We start from the raw sequence: 16,997 nt of genomic DNA, 5'->3' as shown, positions 1-16,997 counted from the left end.
CTTCATCAACAAGGCATTCAAGACCCTCGCGAGGGGCCAAGCCTCGCGAGGCGGACAACGCAAGACCTCCTCAGGAGCAGCCTCACCAGGCTGCCTCGCGAGGAGCGGAGATATCAAGGTGGGGCAAACCTCGCGAGGCTCTTGTGACGTGAGCCATGACGATCACACCAGGCGGGCGCCAGCGCGCGCAATGTCCTTGTTTCCTCTTTGGTGCAAAGGAAGCAAGCGCAGGCGCGGAGTACCGAGGCATCAAGCAAAGGTTTCCATATCGGTGCAACGAGACCGAAGACCAGCAGGACGGCAGGACGGAGGTCACCATGGAGCCCAAGACGGCGTCACCACCAGAGCCTTTTGCACACAAAGACCACTTTTGTCAGGATAGCTTGTACTAGTTGTCCCCCTTCAAATTGCCCCCCGTTGTTGGCTCCCTTCCCGCTCAACATTTGGGGAGAGGACCAGGGCTTATATAAGTAGAACTAGCCACCGCAGTAGGGGGCATCGAGTCCTCACCCCACAAGTTCGACAAGCACAAGAACACCTCAACCTCAGGAGGCTGTTCTTCCCCTTGTACTGTTCATAAATCAGCCCAAGAGGCAATCCACCACCACACACTGGAGTAGGGTATTACACCACAACGGTGGCCCGAACCAGTATAAATCTCGTGTCTTTCTGTGTTGCGAGTTTGTCGAGTTCATCCGCAAGATCTTAGCGAGCTAGGGCGTGGATCGGTAGGAGGGAAAGAACTTCGCGCGCACCCCAGAGTTTGAACCTTAAGGGTTTGCCGGAACCCCACATCCTACATCATCCTCTTAAGAAAAAAGAAATACTTGATATCTTGTATAATGGACTAACCGATGCTTCTAGGGACTTACTAGATAGTTGTGCTGGTTGTGTTTTCAGGGAACGAACTGTTGGACAAGCTGAAGAATTATTGAATAACATATTGAAAAATTATGATGATTGGACTCTTCCCGAAACCACCGGCTAAACCCACTCCGAAGAAGAGGGGCATATTATATCTCAGTCCTGAAGATATGCAAGAGGCAAAGAAATCTATGAAGGAAAAAGGTATTAAAGCTGAGGATGTTAAAAATTTACCTCCTATTGAAGAAATACATGGGCTTAATACACCACCACTGCCTAAGGTGGTAGAGGTAAATTCTCTAATGAAGTTCAATGATAATGATAATCCTCACAATATGCACCCTAGCCAATGCCTTTATGAGTTTGAAAACTATATTAGAAAACAAGGTCACTTCAATGCAAATGTTATGAAACAATTGAAATGCAATTATGATATTATTGCCCGCTTGAGTGATTTGTCATTTAGAATCTCAAATGATGTTAGAGGTGTTGGAAAACATGCTTCTATGGTTCAAACTCAGTTAGAACAAGTTGCTAAATCTCAAAGAGAATTGCTTGATGAAATGAATCATAATATACATGACTTTGCTGTTAGAGTTGCAACTAGAGGAGGTAAAATGACTCAGGGACCACTTTATCCTGAGGGACACCCAAAAATAATCGAACAAGATTCACAAAGAGTTAACACTGATGCACCTAGTCCTTCTAGAAAGAAAAAGAAAAAGAAAAAGAAAAATGATAGGACTTTGGATACTTCTAGTGAACCCGAAATAGAAAAACCTCCTCATAATGATAATGAAACTTCTATCTCAGATGCTGAAACTCAATCTGGTAATGAACACTCACCTAGTGATAATGAGAAAGATAATGATGAGGTTCATGAAGACTCTCAACCAAACAATGATAAAGAACTAGATAATGATGTTGAGATAGAACCTCCAGTTGATCTTGATAACCCACAACCTAAAAATAAAAGATATGATAAAAGAGACTTCATTGCTAGAAAACACGGTAAAGAAAGAGAACCGTGGGTTCAAAAACCTATGACTTTTCCACCCAAGTCAACTAAAAAGAAAGATGAAGAAGAATTTGAACGCTTTGCTGAAATGTTGAGGCCAGTCTTTTTGCGTACTCGCTTGACTGACATCCTGAAAATGCCTCCTTATGCAAAGTATATGAAAGACATCATCACTAATAAGAGAAAAATACCGGAAGCTAAAATCTCCACTATTCTTGCTAATTATACTTTTAAAGATGGAGTACTTAAAAAACTTGGAGATCCGGGAATACCAACTATACCTTGCTCTATCAAAAAGAATTATGTGAAAACTGCTTTGTGTGATTTAGGAGCTGGTGTTAGTGTTATGCCTTTCTCTTTATATAAAAGACTTAACTAGAATAAACTCACACCTACTAAAATATCTTTGCAAATGGCTGATAAATCAATTGCCATACCTATCGGTATCTGTGAGGATGTGCCCGCTATTGTTGCTAATGTTACTATTTTGACTGACTTTGTTATACTTGAGATGCCCGAGGACGACAACATGTCGATTATCCTTGGTAGACTTTCTTGAATACTGCAGGGACTGTTATTGATTGCAATAAAAGCAAGGTCACTTTTCATATCAATGGTAATGAGCATACGGTGCACTTTCCGAAGAAACAATTCCAAGTGAATGGTATTAATGTTATTGAAAAATCTCCGACAATCACTATTGGAAGCTTTCAAATACCTCTACCTATTGTAAGAAAGAAATATGAAATGCTTATTGTTGGGGAAATGCATATCCCCATTGAGGTAACTTAGTGATTTACGAAAGTTCTTCGGTTTCATGCCAATTGAAAGTGGTTGTTAATAAGACCTAATCAACCTTATTAATGGATCATTTTGAGTGGTATGAAGTTGATGAATTTAGTAAGGACCACCTTCTGTCCCTACTTTTCATTTTCGGTTTTTATTAGTTAAATAAAATAACGCCATGTTTTGTCTGTTTTCTGAATTTCCCGTGCAATAAAAAAATGACCCAAAAATAAAAGTTCTCAGAATGCCCTGAAAATTTAATACGATTTTTTTCTGAATATTTCTGAATTTCTGGTGCAAATAACACCAGAGGGAGGTCCACCAGGTGGGCACAACCCACCTGGGTGCGCCAGGACCCCCAGGCGCGCCCTGGTGGGTTGTGGTCCCCACGTGGCCCCCCTCACTTATCCCTTCAACCCACTTCATCACTCACCTCCAGAAAAAAATCTCCCTTGCTCTTTCTCCCGTGTTCTTGCTCTCAAACCCGCGGATTTCGATCTCTTTGCTCGAAGCTCCGTTTCCGAAACTGTTTCGGGGGATTGTTGCTTGGTATGTGACTCCACCGTTTGTCCAATTAGTTTTTGTTTTAGCGGTTTATATTTTGAATAATTAGCTACTCTTGGTGCTGCTATAGATGAGCCTGCATGTTGATTTCTTAGAGTTCTAAGTAGTTTGAATGCTTGCTATAGCCTCTATGTATCCCTATGAGTAGTTGCTATCAATTTAATAAAGTTTTGTTGACAAATTTTTGTCACCCAAAATTTTTCAGAAAATTGTATGCGGACATGATGAACTTGTTTGGAAGGAGTTCTTCGAGGAGGAGATACTTGGGGGCATCTTCTAGTGATACTTCCGCTCGCCCGTCTTATGTTGAACCAAGTGAAAGTTCTACTCGAGATGCCTCCACCAAAACATGATTATTGCCTTGCGATGAGTATATGATGCGTGTGGGGATTAAAGAGAATTTTGCTTACCACTGCAAACTCCCGTTCTGGGGTTCGCTTGACGAACTGCTAAAGGCTGAGTACCAAACTTTCTTACCCAGTCTTTGTTGCTGTGAGACGAGGGGAGTGACACAAGGTAGAATAAAGAGCATTCATTTTCCCGCAATTCAGTACCTTGCATTATTTAATGGGAAATGTATAGTAGGCAAGCAAGACTGTAGTACACTCTGTGCTCCAGACTTGAGCCTCATTCACACTGCTCTCGCCGGTGAAAGGAATTATAACCTGGGAGCAATTGTTGCACGCAGACTTCAGCACAATGCTAACAATGGCTATTTCTACGGTGGAATTTATGCCACGCGTTTAGCACGAGGGCCGGGTGTTTCACCTTTGCCCTTTGATCCTATCCTACCCACGCAGTATTCAGATTTTGACACCTTAAATGATCATAAGATTCTCAAGGGAAAGGTTGATAACTTCACTTATAATCTATTGTTTAACCAAAAATCTGTTGTGCACACATATTTGCCTGCGCCTGCTCTTTTTAACTATCATAGCAAAGGAAGATATTTTGTTCTTGAGAGCGAGGCCCGAGCTCACAACGCAGCGGTGGAGGCAGCATAGCAGGCTGAGGCGTCCGCACCGAGAGCCTTCGTGAGCTACCACGCCAACTACTATCCAGGCTATTAATCGACTACCATGTTAGGCCAAAAGCCTAAGCTTGGGGGAGTACATCTTTCTCACCGACTTTACATTCATGTCTACATATTCCATTAGTCGGTGTTCACACTTTTTCATTGTATCATCCATGCTTAGATTTATTTTTCTTGCTTTCTCCTTGTGTGTTTGAAAAACTTTAGAAAAACTAGAAAAAATAGTTGTAGTAGTTTACTTTTTATGCATGCTTAGTAGTAATATTAAAAATAAAACCCAAAAAGATTTCCTTATTCTTCTTTTGCTTGTTGGGAGCTTTCCCGTGTAAATAGTTTTTCTCGTTTTTGCTTTTCCCTTTTGTTTGCTTGTTCAAGAAAACAAAAAAATCCAAAAATATTTCACTATGTTTCTCTGAATTTCTTTTCTTTTTATTTGAATTGTACCGAGGAGAAGACCGCGATGAAAATGTTGAGTGGTTCTCCTATGAATAATTGTTGATCTAATAAAGAGCACATTTTACCTTGTCTTCTCCCGTTGAATAAAATGTTTGCAGATTCCAGCTTAGTCCACGACACTCTTGCACTATTATTATTTTCACATCGTTCGGTCGTGCAAGTGAAAGGCAATAATGACGATATTCGATGAACTGGCCGTAGCAGAGAGAAACGGGTATGAACTCGACTTGTTCTGTTTGTGTAAATATGTTTAACCCAGTATCCATGATTCAACCCATTATGATTAAACATGTTTGCAATGACAATTAGAGATTATAGTTTCTCATGCCATGCATAAGTAGCTAGGAGTGGATAATGATTTATCTTGGATATCAACATTTCACTAAAATGATTGTGATGTAGTATGATGATATGGTATCCTCCTCTGAATGTTCGAGTGGCTTGACTTGGCACATGTTCATGCATGTAGTTGAATCAAAACCAACATAGCCTCTATGATATTTATGTTCATGGTGTTCATATCCTACTCATGCTAGTGTCCAACGTTACTTATGCATAATGCATGTTTATGACCGTTGTTGCTCTCTAGCTGGCCGCTTCTCAATCTAATTGCCAGCCTTCGCCTATACTAAGTGGGAATTCTGCTTGTACATCAAAAACCCTTGAACCCAAAAGTTATTCCAGATGAGTCCAGCATACCTACCTATATGCGGTATTACCCTGCTATCCTAAGTAAATTTGCATGTGCGACCTCTAAAAACTTCTAAATAAATATCCGTTTTGTGTGCCTGGATTGTTCATGGAATGACATGAGGTGGTCGGTATCTTCCATGCTAAGCGGGTTATTCTCAGGTCGAGTGTCTATTCACTCGCCATTGCAGGAGAAAAGGGTGGTAATAGGGATGCCCAGTCCCAAACTGCAAACTGAAAAAGAGTTAATCTCTTAAATAATCAAACAAAAACTCCCAATGGAGTCAAAACCTTTACTTTTATCGCTTGGGAACCACCACTAGCGTGATTGTCATGGAAGATATTGATAACTGATGGTCGTGAAGTAAATGAGAAGGGTGCATGTCTCAAAATATCATTTAGCTCTGTTTTAAAAATTGAGCTCTAGCACCTCTGCAAATCACTGCTTCCCTCTGCGAAGGGACTATCTATTTACTTTTATGTTATGTCATCACCTTCTAAAACAAGAGCTAGAACCTGAGAGCACAACTGTCATGACTTGTGCATTGTGTGTAGCTAATGTTGGTTGCATCATGACTGGATCTTTTCTACCATGAATTACAATGTTTAGTCGCTACTTGAACTTTGGAGGTGCTCTGCATTTATGTTTTGCGGTCTCAGAAAGGGCTAACAAGATACCACTATTGTCATATTATATCATGGTTGTTTCGACAACGTGTTGCCGTTTGAGATATCTTATTATTGCTCGCTAGCTGATTATGTCATATATGAGTCATTATAATCTTTAAGAGTTATTGTCGGCATGGTTATTTATAATGTGGCTGAAAACCTGGGTGCTGTTTAAGCTTATTTATGCAAACAAGAGCAAAAGAGTTCGTAAAAGTTTTTCTTTTTCACTTTCAGTTTATCAACTGAATTGCTTGAGGACAAGCAAAGGTTTAAGCTTGGGGGAGTTGATACGTCTCCAACATATCTACTTTTCCTAACGCTTTTCCTCTTGTTTTGGACTCTAATTTTCATGATTTGAATGAAACTAACCCCGGACTGACGCTGTTTTCAGCAGAACTACCATGGTGTTGTTTTTGTGCAGAAATAGAAGTTCTCGGAATGGAACGAAACTTTGCGAGGAATTTTTATATAATATATAACAATTTCTGGAGCCAAGATCTACCGGAGAGGGGCCCCTGGGTGGGCACAACCCACCAGGGCACGCCGAGATCTGCCGGTTTTGACACCGACATTGGTGCTTTCATTGAGAGTTCCTTTGTGCTGTCAGCAGAAGGTTCGATGGCTCCGACAATCATCTACAACAACGCTGACGCGAGGGAGACTTTTCTCCCCGGCCAGATTTTTGTATTCGGCGGCTTCGTGCTGCGTGCCAACTCGATTGGCCACCTCGAGCAGATCGATAGCTACGCCCTGGTCATCAGATCAATTTTGGGAACCTAAACTACGTCACCGACATCCGAGGAGACTTGATCTTCGAGGGGTTCGCGGCTTCCGTTGCCGCTCTGGCTTAGATCTAGAGCGGGTTGTCAGGTCCGAGAACGGGAGTTTAGAGCCCGCAGGACTCTCTGCAACTATGGAATTTGCTACTGGAGATCCGAGGGGCGACGTCAGCGGCAAACCTAAAGATGAACCGAACTCCCCTCGACGCTCAAGCGCCGGACACTCCGCCGGACTCCAAGTCCGAACTCTCAGGGTTCGTGTTAAGTAGGCGCGACCAGGAGGCACCAACCCCGGACAGCCCCGCGGACTCTCTTTTCTCTGCCCAAACCTCGCCTTTGAACGAGGCTCTGGAGATGATGCGATCACTCGCCATTACGGAAGGATCGCTTCCGAACTACGCCCATCCCGGACTAGGGGCTGAGAGCAGGGAATTTTATGTCCCACCTACCACCCACTTCATAGCCATTGCGAAGACTTAACCGACATGCTGGACTACGCCTCCGAAGATATCGACGGTATGGACGACTATGCCAGAGACGAACAAGGCCAAGACCCTTCGTTTCCCAGATGATAGACGACCACTTCCACATACGACGTGTACATGGTAGACACACCAAAGGAGGAGGACGACGGCAAGAAGGATCCGGATGAGGACAAGCCTGCCGAAGCCCCTCCAAAGCATCGACGTCGGCGACGCCGCGACAAAGACAACAATACCGGCACCAGAGATGATGGCACTCCATAGAACGCCGAAGACCCCGAAGCCCCTGCAGAGCCAGCCTCCGATCAGGACGATCGGGAGGAGGGGCAAGTCGACCCTGACGATCCCATCAACAACGAGGGCTCGGAGGATAGTAATTACCTACCGATCTCCGAAGAGGACGTGAGCCTCGGCGATGAAGACTTCATCGTGCCGGAGGAACCCCTCGACTAGGAGCGCTTCAAGCGCAGGCTAATCGCCGCTACAAGAAGCCTAAAAAAGAAGAAGAAGCAGCTTCGAGCTGATCAAGATCTACTCAATGACAGATGGACTAATGTCCTAGCAGCTGAGGAATATGGCCTCGAACGCCCAACTAAGAGTTACCCAAAGCGCAAGCTGCTACCATAATTCAATGATGAGGCGCTAGAGCCCATACCGCCAACACGTGATGCTGTTGACAGACCAGACTGACCACCACATGGCCGGGACAGGGCGGCAACTCAAGCCGAACACCAGCCCGCACCGCCTCGCCACAGAGGTAGAGAAACATCATACACCTACGACCTACGAAAGGACCTGGACAATAGAGCCGGTCAGACTAGATCAATCTACGGATCAAGGGGGCGCGCCCTAGTATAAGAGGACGACCATCAGGCCTGGCGCGACAAGCACAACCTCACCTGGGCAGAAAACCGCATACAGACCTCATCCGAACTGCGTCAGGACGTTGCCTGATACAGAGGCGCTGCACACCCCCTATGCTTCACCGACGAGGTAATGGAACACCAGTTCCCAAAAGGGTTTAAACCAGTAAACATCGAATCATACGATGGCACAACAGATCCCGCAGTGTGGATCGAGGATTTTCTTCTCCACATTCACATGGCCCGCAGTGATGATCTACACGCCATCAAATACCTCCCCCTAAAACTTAAGGGGCCAGCTCGACACTGGTTGAATAGCCTCCCAGAAAATTCTATTGGAAGTTGGGAAGACTTGGAAGACGCCTTTAGAGACAACTTCCAAGGCACGTATATCCGGCCGCCGGACGCTGATGACCTCAGTCACATAGTCCAGCAACCCGGAGAGTCGGCCAGGAAATTTTGGACCAGGTTCCTAATTGAAAAGAACCAGATTGTCGACTGTCCGGACGCCGAAGCCCTAGCGGCCTTCAAGCACAGCATCCATGACAAATGGCTCGCCCGACACCTCGGCCAAGAAAAGCCGAAGTCCATGGCAGCCCTTACAACACTAATGACCTGCTTTTGCGCGGGCGAAGATAGCTGGCTAGCCCGTAGCAGCAACTGTACCTGCGACCCCGACACTTCCGAAGCCTGAAATGGCAACGGAAGGCCCCGATGCAAGAAACATAAGCGTCGGAGCAACAATGATAATACAGAGAATACGATGGTCACTGCCGGATTCAGTGGCTCCAAATCCGGTCAACGGAGGAAGCCATTCAAAAGAAACAAAGACGGTTCATCAAGCCTGGACCGAATACTTGATCGACCTTGACAGATCCACGGCACTCCTGACAAGCCTGCCAACCACACCAACAGAAGTTGTTGGGTCTTCAAATAGGCCGGCAAGTTGAATGCCGAACACAAGGAGAAAGGGCCGCCCAGCGAGGATGACGTTGAGGAACCTCACGCACCGAACACGGGGGGACAAAAGGAATTTCCCCCTGAGGTTAAGATGGTGAGTATGATATACGTTACACACATCCCCAAGCGGGAGCGCACGCGCGCGTTAAGGGACGTCTACGTGATCGAGCCAGTCGCCCCAAAATTCAACCCATGGTCAGCCTGTCCAATCACTTTCGATCGCAGAGACCTCCCGACTAGTATCCGTCATGGAGGCTCGGCCGTGCTAGTCCTCGATCCAATTATTGATGGATTCCACCTCATGCGTGTCCTCATGGACGGCGGCAGCAGCCTTAACCTGCTCTATCAGGACACAGTCCGCAAAATGGGTATTGATCCTTCAAGAATCAAGCCCACAAAAACCACCTTTAAGGGGGTAATACCCGGTGTAGAGGCCCGCTGCACGGGCTCAAACACATTGGAGGTCGTCTTCGGTTCACCGGACAACTTCCGAAGCGAAGACTTGATCTTCAACATCGTCTCTTTCCGCAGTGGCTACCATGCACTGCTCGGACGAACCGCGTTCGCTCGCTTCAATGCGGTCCCGCACTACGCTTATTTAAAGCTCAAGATGCCTGGTCCACGTGGCGTAATTACAATCAACGGAAACATGGAATGCTCCCTCCATACTAAGGAGCATACCGCGGCCATCGCGGCCGAAGTTCAAACCGGCCCTCTCAAGCCGCACACCTCATCGGCTATTAAGCCGCCGGGCTCTATTACACAAGGCCGGCCAATTCCGCATACTGACAGCTCGGGAATTCCAGAGCTGGATTAGCAGTTTTGCCTCCATCGGCCGCCATGTACATCCTTGAAATACGTACCGCGCGTGCATAATTACGCACTCAAAATACCTTGGGCATCCGCGGAGGCACAATATGGGCAGGCCTATAGTACGGTTCGACCCTATATGGCCTTCCCCTTTCTTTAATTATTATTTTTCTCTTTTTACCTCAGGTGAATCAAAACCTACTCATCCTACAGACCCACAAGGACTCTCTCCGAGCCCGGTGTCGTACAAATAGTCGAAGACCATTCCTCTCAAGGAATCATTCTATCTTGGGCGAAAGCGGCGCAGACGTGTGGCAGGAAGGTGCAAAGGATTTTGCAAACCACCAACCTGTATAGAGCTTTTTCCTTAGTCCAATACCCCGGCATGTAAAATGACCTTGGTGATTATGGCACCCTCTGTAAGATTATATTTTAACGTATCAATCAGAATTCCAGTGAACAAAATTCTTATTCGGTATCATCTTTATTTATAGACTTTATTCCGTCTCTTCAGTTTCCTCACGCACACACCTCGACTCAAATTGCCAGGGGCTCTATATGGCAACATAGGTGTTGCCAAACTAAAGTCCGAACAACTTTTCAGCACCATTCGGCGTCCCGAGCTTGGCATTATAGGCACTGGCTCCGAATCATGTCTTTGGTCAATAGTTGGGTTGCCCGGCTCGTGTGCTTGCTACCTTACGTTCCGTCTAATCGGCTAGGGTAGTAAAGGGAGAACTACTGCGATTGTGTTTCTGGTTCGTCCGGTCAAGCACCTCAGTAGAGAAAGCCGAAAACTGACTGTCATGATGCGGCGAGAGCTGGTCAGCCACTCGACGACTCAGTAAAATCTTCTAGCGATTTTTTCCGTATTACACGAAGGACTGCTTTTCGGCATATATGTAGTGCATCCACTTTCGGATAGCCGCGCATATACCAGGGGCTATCTAGTAGACCCATCGTCAAACTCCCATGGCTAAGTGAGAGTGATAAAGCCTCATAGTCTGATTGCCTGGTTCGCCGCACTAACACCTCCTTCACGGACCAAGACGTTGGATCAAGTGTGACCATGTGCTATTCCGAACACCCCCGTAGCATCTACGTGGGGGCTGAAGTCGACGACTGGAAAACTCTCAGGAATGCAAAAACGGCCGCACAGGAGGATAGAGCTTTCAAATAAAGACACAAACATATCATAAAGCTTTAATGCATGACCAAAACATCCAGGCGGTTCGGTACATTCATTTGAACATAATTTCCTTTGAACATTGCCCCTCTATCAAGCGGGCGCCCTCTAGGACGTCGTCTAAATAGTGCTCCGGTATCCGGTGGTCCTTGCCTCCGGGAGGGCCCTTAATGGCAACATCGGCAGCCTTCATCTTCGCCCAGTACATCTTAACGCGGGCGAAGGCCATCCGCGCACCTTCTGTGCACGCCGACCGCTTGACGACATCAAGTCGTGGCACTGCATCGACCAGTCGCCACACCAAGCCGAAATAGCTGCCCGGAAGGGGTTCAGTTGGCCACAACCGAACTATAACATCCTTCATGGCCGCTCCGGATATCTTATGACGCTCGGCCCATCGCGCCATTTGGTTGTTCAGCAGCGCCGGGCGCTCCTGCGCCGCGAACTGTGCCCAGAATAGCTTCTCATCGCGTCTCCTCCTGGGTCTGGAAGAATTGTGCAGCGTCGGCAGCACTCTTCGGAAGATCCACGAAGTCGTCTGGAGAACTCCACAGCCGATTAAGCAAGGCATATCTCTGATTACCAAACTTAGTCTGTAAAAGAAAGGGCTTACCAGCCGCTATCTGTCCGGCCTGCCGGATCTCCTCGCGAGCCGCTCTTGATTCGGATCACGCGTTTTTGGCCTCTTGAAGGGCCTTGTTGAGTTTGGTTGCCTTCGCTTTATTCTCCTTCTTGAGGGACTCGCACTTGCGGGCGGCGTCCTTGAGATCTTGCTCCATGACGGTTATCCGCTCCTCGCACTGGTGCCGGGTGGCTTGTTCGGCCTCCAAGTCCGCAACCGCTTTATCAGCAGCTGCATTGCTCACCCTAGCCTGTTCTTTGGCCTGGGAAAGTTCGCCCCTGAGGGTCTCAACCGTGGCAGCACCATCTGCAGTTACGCAAATAATAGCGTTTGAATTTCATACTAGTATTCGCACATTCATATAGGCATAAAAGGAGTGTTCGAAGAATACCTTGCGCCTAATCGAGCCGCTTGTTAATAAGGACAATGTCCTCATCGGACAGCTTCAGTTTCTGCCTTAGTTCGGAAACCTCCGCGGCATGGGCGGTTGCCGCTAACAGTGAAGCCTGTTTTTTCAAATTCAATAAGCATGTTACTTCCCTCAGATATCTATAGATCATCTGCTCGCCCTTTTTCATGGACCACCAGAGTCTCAGGGGCTACTATCTATATACATGCGTATTTGTTCATATGCAAGACGGCTAAGGGCATTACATCGCATACCTCGAAGCCAGTTAGTAGGCTCGTGAAGGCTTCATTCAGCCCACTTTTTGTAGACTGAATCTTCTCAAACACCGTACCCATCAAGGTACGGTGCTCCTCCATGACGGACGCACTCTGCAGTACGTCCATCAGGGTATTCGGCGCCTCCGGATTCATTGAGGTCACCGTAGTATTAGGCACTCCCTCCTTTGTAGAGGGCCGCTCACCTGACTCCGGATCCGTCTCCGAAGTGGTATTCAGCTGGGGTCCGAAAGATCAAGGGCCCCCACCGTTGGTCTTCACGGGGGCCGCACCTCCTATGCCCCCAACAACCGAGGCATTCCCCTCCGGTGCCATGTTGAGGGTCCCTTGTACCGCTCAGCGATCCGGAGAAGTCCTCCGGGATGACACCTCAATGTCGTCCGCCTTTGGAGGCGGGGAAGCTTGTGGCGGCGTCTCGCTCTCCATCATCTCCGGCGGTAGTTCCCCCGATGACGATGATACTTGAGGGAGATTGCGGGTCGGGCTGCAGCACGTAATTTAATATTAGTTCCACAAGTTTGAAAGGAACTGGATGTGTATAAAGCGTCCTTAGCTACTTATGATTTGGCGAGGGGCTTGACCATGGGGCGGTGCTCTAGGACGGCTTCGGCTTCCGAATCTGAGCCATCCGACAAGATTATCTTTCCCCTCTTGGGTGCCTCCACCTCCAGGTCTTCGGAGGCCGCCCTCTTCCTTCCCTGGGGAGGAGGGTTCTCACCTTCTTCCTCCTCTTCGTCTTCATCTTTGGAGGAGGGAGACTCGGCCCCCGGACTTAGCGTCTGATGTACCTTCAAGGTGAAGGTCACCTTCGGCTTTCTTGTTCCTCTTCTTCTTGTCCTTCTTCGCCGGCGCTTGATACAGCGTCGGGACCAGCATCTTCATTAACAGAGGATCGGCTGGGTGTTCGGGAAGAGGGGCTGAACACCGGATTCACTCCGCTTTCTTTATCCAACCCTGATTAAAAGGGGGGGGGATTCTCAGTACATCACCCTAGATTAGTAGACTAAGCTATAAGCACTTACCGGGGTGTCCGGATGGTTGAAGTCGAGGCCGATGTCCTCAGATGTATTCGGCCATGACTTTTGAGTCTTGAAGAGCAGTTTCCAGATCCCTTTGTGCGTTGTGCCAAAGAAATGCTTCAGGGTCCGCGACCCTTCTGGATTAAACTCCCACATACAGAGAGACCGTCGCCGGCAAGGAAGGATTCGGCGGACAAGCATCACCTGGATCACGTTGGTAAGTTTGGTGTGTTTGTCGATGATGCTTTTGATACGCTTTTGCAGCATCAACACCATGTCGGACGATCCCCAGTCCAGATCCTTATTGGTCCACGATGCAAGCCGTAGTGGAGGGCCGGATCTGAATGCAGGGGCGGCCGCCCATTTGGTGCCGCGGGGTCCAGTGATGTAGAACCACTCCTGCTGCCATACCTTGACGGTTTCCACGAAGGCTCCTGTTGGCCAGGTGACGTTGGCGAGCTTGCTCACCATAGCGCCGCCGCACTCCGCGTGCTCCCCGTCGACCACCTTCGGCTTCACATTGAATGTCTTGAGCTACAAGCCGAAGTGTGGAGGGATTTGGAGAAAAGCCTCACACATGACGATAAATGCCGAGATATGGAGGAACAAGTTCGGGGCTAGATCATGACAATCTAGCCCGTAATAGAACATAAGGCCGCGAACGAAGGGGTGAAGAGCGAACCCTAACCCGTGGAGGAAGTGAGGGATAAACAAAACCCTCTCACCGGGCTTTGGTGTGGGGATGACCTGCCCTTTGGCAGGAATCCTGTGTGGGATTTCCGCAGTCAGGTACCTCGCCTCTCGGAGCCCCGCGATGTCCTCCTCGGTGACGAAGGAGGCCACCCACTTGCCTTGAGAGCCGGACCCGGACATGGCCGGAGTGCTTGGTGGCAACAGAAGAAGTCGAGATTTGGGTGTTGGAGCTCAGGGATGGAAGGGCTGAGGAGGAAGAAAGGCGCAGGGGGGAAAGATTGGTCTTTATCCCTTTATAAAGGCAATGAATACCAAGCGCCTCCTCACGAGCCTTAAAGCTCGCCTATTCCCCAAGGGTCGTACAAACGTCACGGTTGGGTTATCCAAACCAGTATTAATGAGAATCCCGCAATAATGGGTCATAACTTTTAAGCAGAGCCGGATATAGTTCTTTTTTATCAGACTACCTTGAAGTGCTCAGAGGAGGAACCCGCCTTGCAATGACGAAGACAATCTGCGCGCCGGACATATCGTCATTGAAGCCTGGTTCAGGGGCTACCGAGGGAGTCCTGGATTAGGGGGTCCTCGGACGTCCGGGCTATGATACGTGGGCCGGACTCGTAGGCCGTGAAGATACAAGATGGAAGGCGTTCCCCCGTGTCCGGATGGGACTCCCCTTGGCGTGGAAGGCAAGCTTGGCGTTTGGATATGAAGATTCATTTCTCTGTAAACCGACTCTGTACAACCCTAGCTCCCTCCGGTGTCTATGTAAACCGGAGGGTTTAGTCCGTGGAGACAATCATAACCATACATGCTAGACATCTAGGGTTTAGCCATTACGATCTTGTGGTAGATCACCTCTTGTAACCCCTATACTCATCAAAGTCAATCAAGCAGGAAGTAGGGTATTACCTCCATCAAGAGGGCCCGAACCTGGGTAAACATTGTGTCCCTGCCGCCTGTTACCTTTGATCCTTAGACGCATAGTCCGCCCCCTACCTGAGGTCTGCCGGTTTTGACACCGACACCGATGTGGTAGGGTTAGGGTAAAACCTCAACTCGGTTTGACTGATTACACAAACTCGGTGGGACCGATTTTGGTAATAAGCTATACAGAGAATTGGTCAGTCAAACTCGGTGGGACCGATTGGCTTATTTTGATGGGACCGAAATAATTGCAACAGGTAACAGAGAGTTTGCAAGCCCATCCCGGTGAGACCGAGATCCCATCGGTGAGACCGAACTAATTAGGGTTTCTGGCAGTGGCTATGTCAAGTTAACTCAGTGGCGCCAGATAGATCAAATCGGTGGGGCCGAGTTTGACTTTAGGTTTAGGACATATGTGGATATGAGAAAGTGGTTGAGGGCTTTGGAGCATATCACTAAGCACTTTGAGCAAGCAAGCCATTAAGCAACACCTCACCCCCTTTTAATAGTATTGGCTTTTCATATGGACTCAATGTGATCTTGGATCACTAAAATGAAAATGAAGAGTCCTGAGCTTTTGAGCTTTTGCCAATACTTGTCCTTAGCTTCTTGAAGGGGTTCCACATCCTCTTGTCCACGCCACTCCACTATTGAACTCATCTGAAATATACTAGATAAAAATATTAGTCCAACGAGAGATATGTTGTCATTAATTACCAAAATCACCCAGGGAGCACTTGTGCTTTCACGGGCCATAACCACCGACGGGCAGCGGCGCAAGGAGGGCGCCATAGCCGGCGCCAACCAACTGGTAAGGCGCGCCGATGAACGCCTGGTGGCCCGCAGGGATAGCCTGCGGGTAGTGCGGCGCCCCGGGCCGGCTGCTACTGCAGGCGGCGGCGGCCGCCGCCATGACGGTTGCGTCGGCCCCCTCCTCCTTGCAGCTGTTGCTGGGGAGGCGCGGGTGGCGGCAACGGGTAACACCCAGCGGGCGCGGGAGGACGCGGCTGGGTCGGCACGGCTGGTGGAGCAGGGACACCGTAGGTGGTGAAGTAGCCCGGAGAATCCATCGACGGGGCGGCGGAGCATGGCCGCCGGCCATTAGCGGGGTCGGCTGCATGTGGGTGAAGGGAGCCGCGCGTCTGCGGACATGTAGCCGAAGAGAGACGACGCGACAGAAGACATCGCAGCGGCGGCGGACAGGGAGTAGCAGTGGCGCATGGTGGGGATGGCCAGCGGCGGCGGCACGGGCGGGGGCGGCTGCTGGATGCGGCGGCGGCGGCCCGGTGTGACGGCGGCGGCTGGAGAAGACGGGGTTGGCACAGCTGCAAGAGGGCAATGGCGATGGGGATGAGCGGCGGCAGCGGCTAGAGGCGGCGGCGGCTGGGTGTGGCGGCGGCGGCGGGAGGATAGAGTGCGGCGGCGACGGCAAGGACCTGCGACGGCGGCGGCGCACAGAGGATAGGACCTGTGGTGGCGGCGGCAAGGACCTGCGGCGGCGGTGGCCGGAGAGAACTGGTGGTGGCGGCAGCGCGTGGAGGGAGCGGCGGCGGCGGTGGCGCGACGGAGTCGCGGCGGCGGCGGCTAGCTAGGGTTAGGATCGACTTGTGATAGATACCATGTAGAGAGATGTTTTGTAATAGAATAATCGTTGTATTGATGGGGTGCTGGTGCACGTATATATAAGTACAGGGTAGGCCTCAACCTCAACTATACACAACTAGGAGGTGGGCCACAAAACGTAATACATGCAACACAAAATACAACTCAACAAATACCGTCAAGATACAATCAGGCTAATGAACCGGACCGACCACCACGTGGACGGGATAAAACGGCTAATTATGCCGAACACCAGCCCGCGCCCCCTCGCCATAGAGGCAAGGAGACAG

The sequence above is a fragment of the Triticum aestivum genome, chromosome 5D (assembly GCF_018294505.1).
Source record: "Triticum aestivum cultivar Chinese Spring chromosome 5D, IWGSC CS RefSeq v2.1, whole genome shotgun sequence".
Classification (NCBI taxonomy): domain Eukaryota; kingdom Viridiplantae; phylum Streptophyta; class Magnoliopsida; order Poales; family Poaceae; genus Triticum; species Triticum aestivum.
This window is presented reverse-complemented; position numbering follows the sequence as displayed.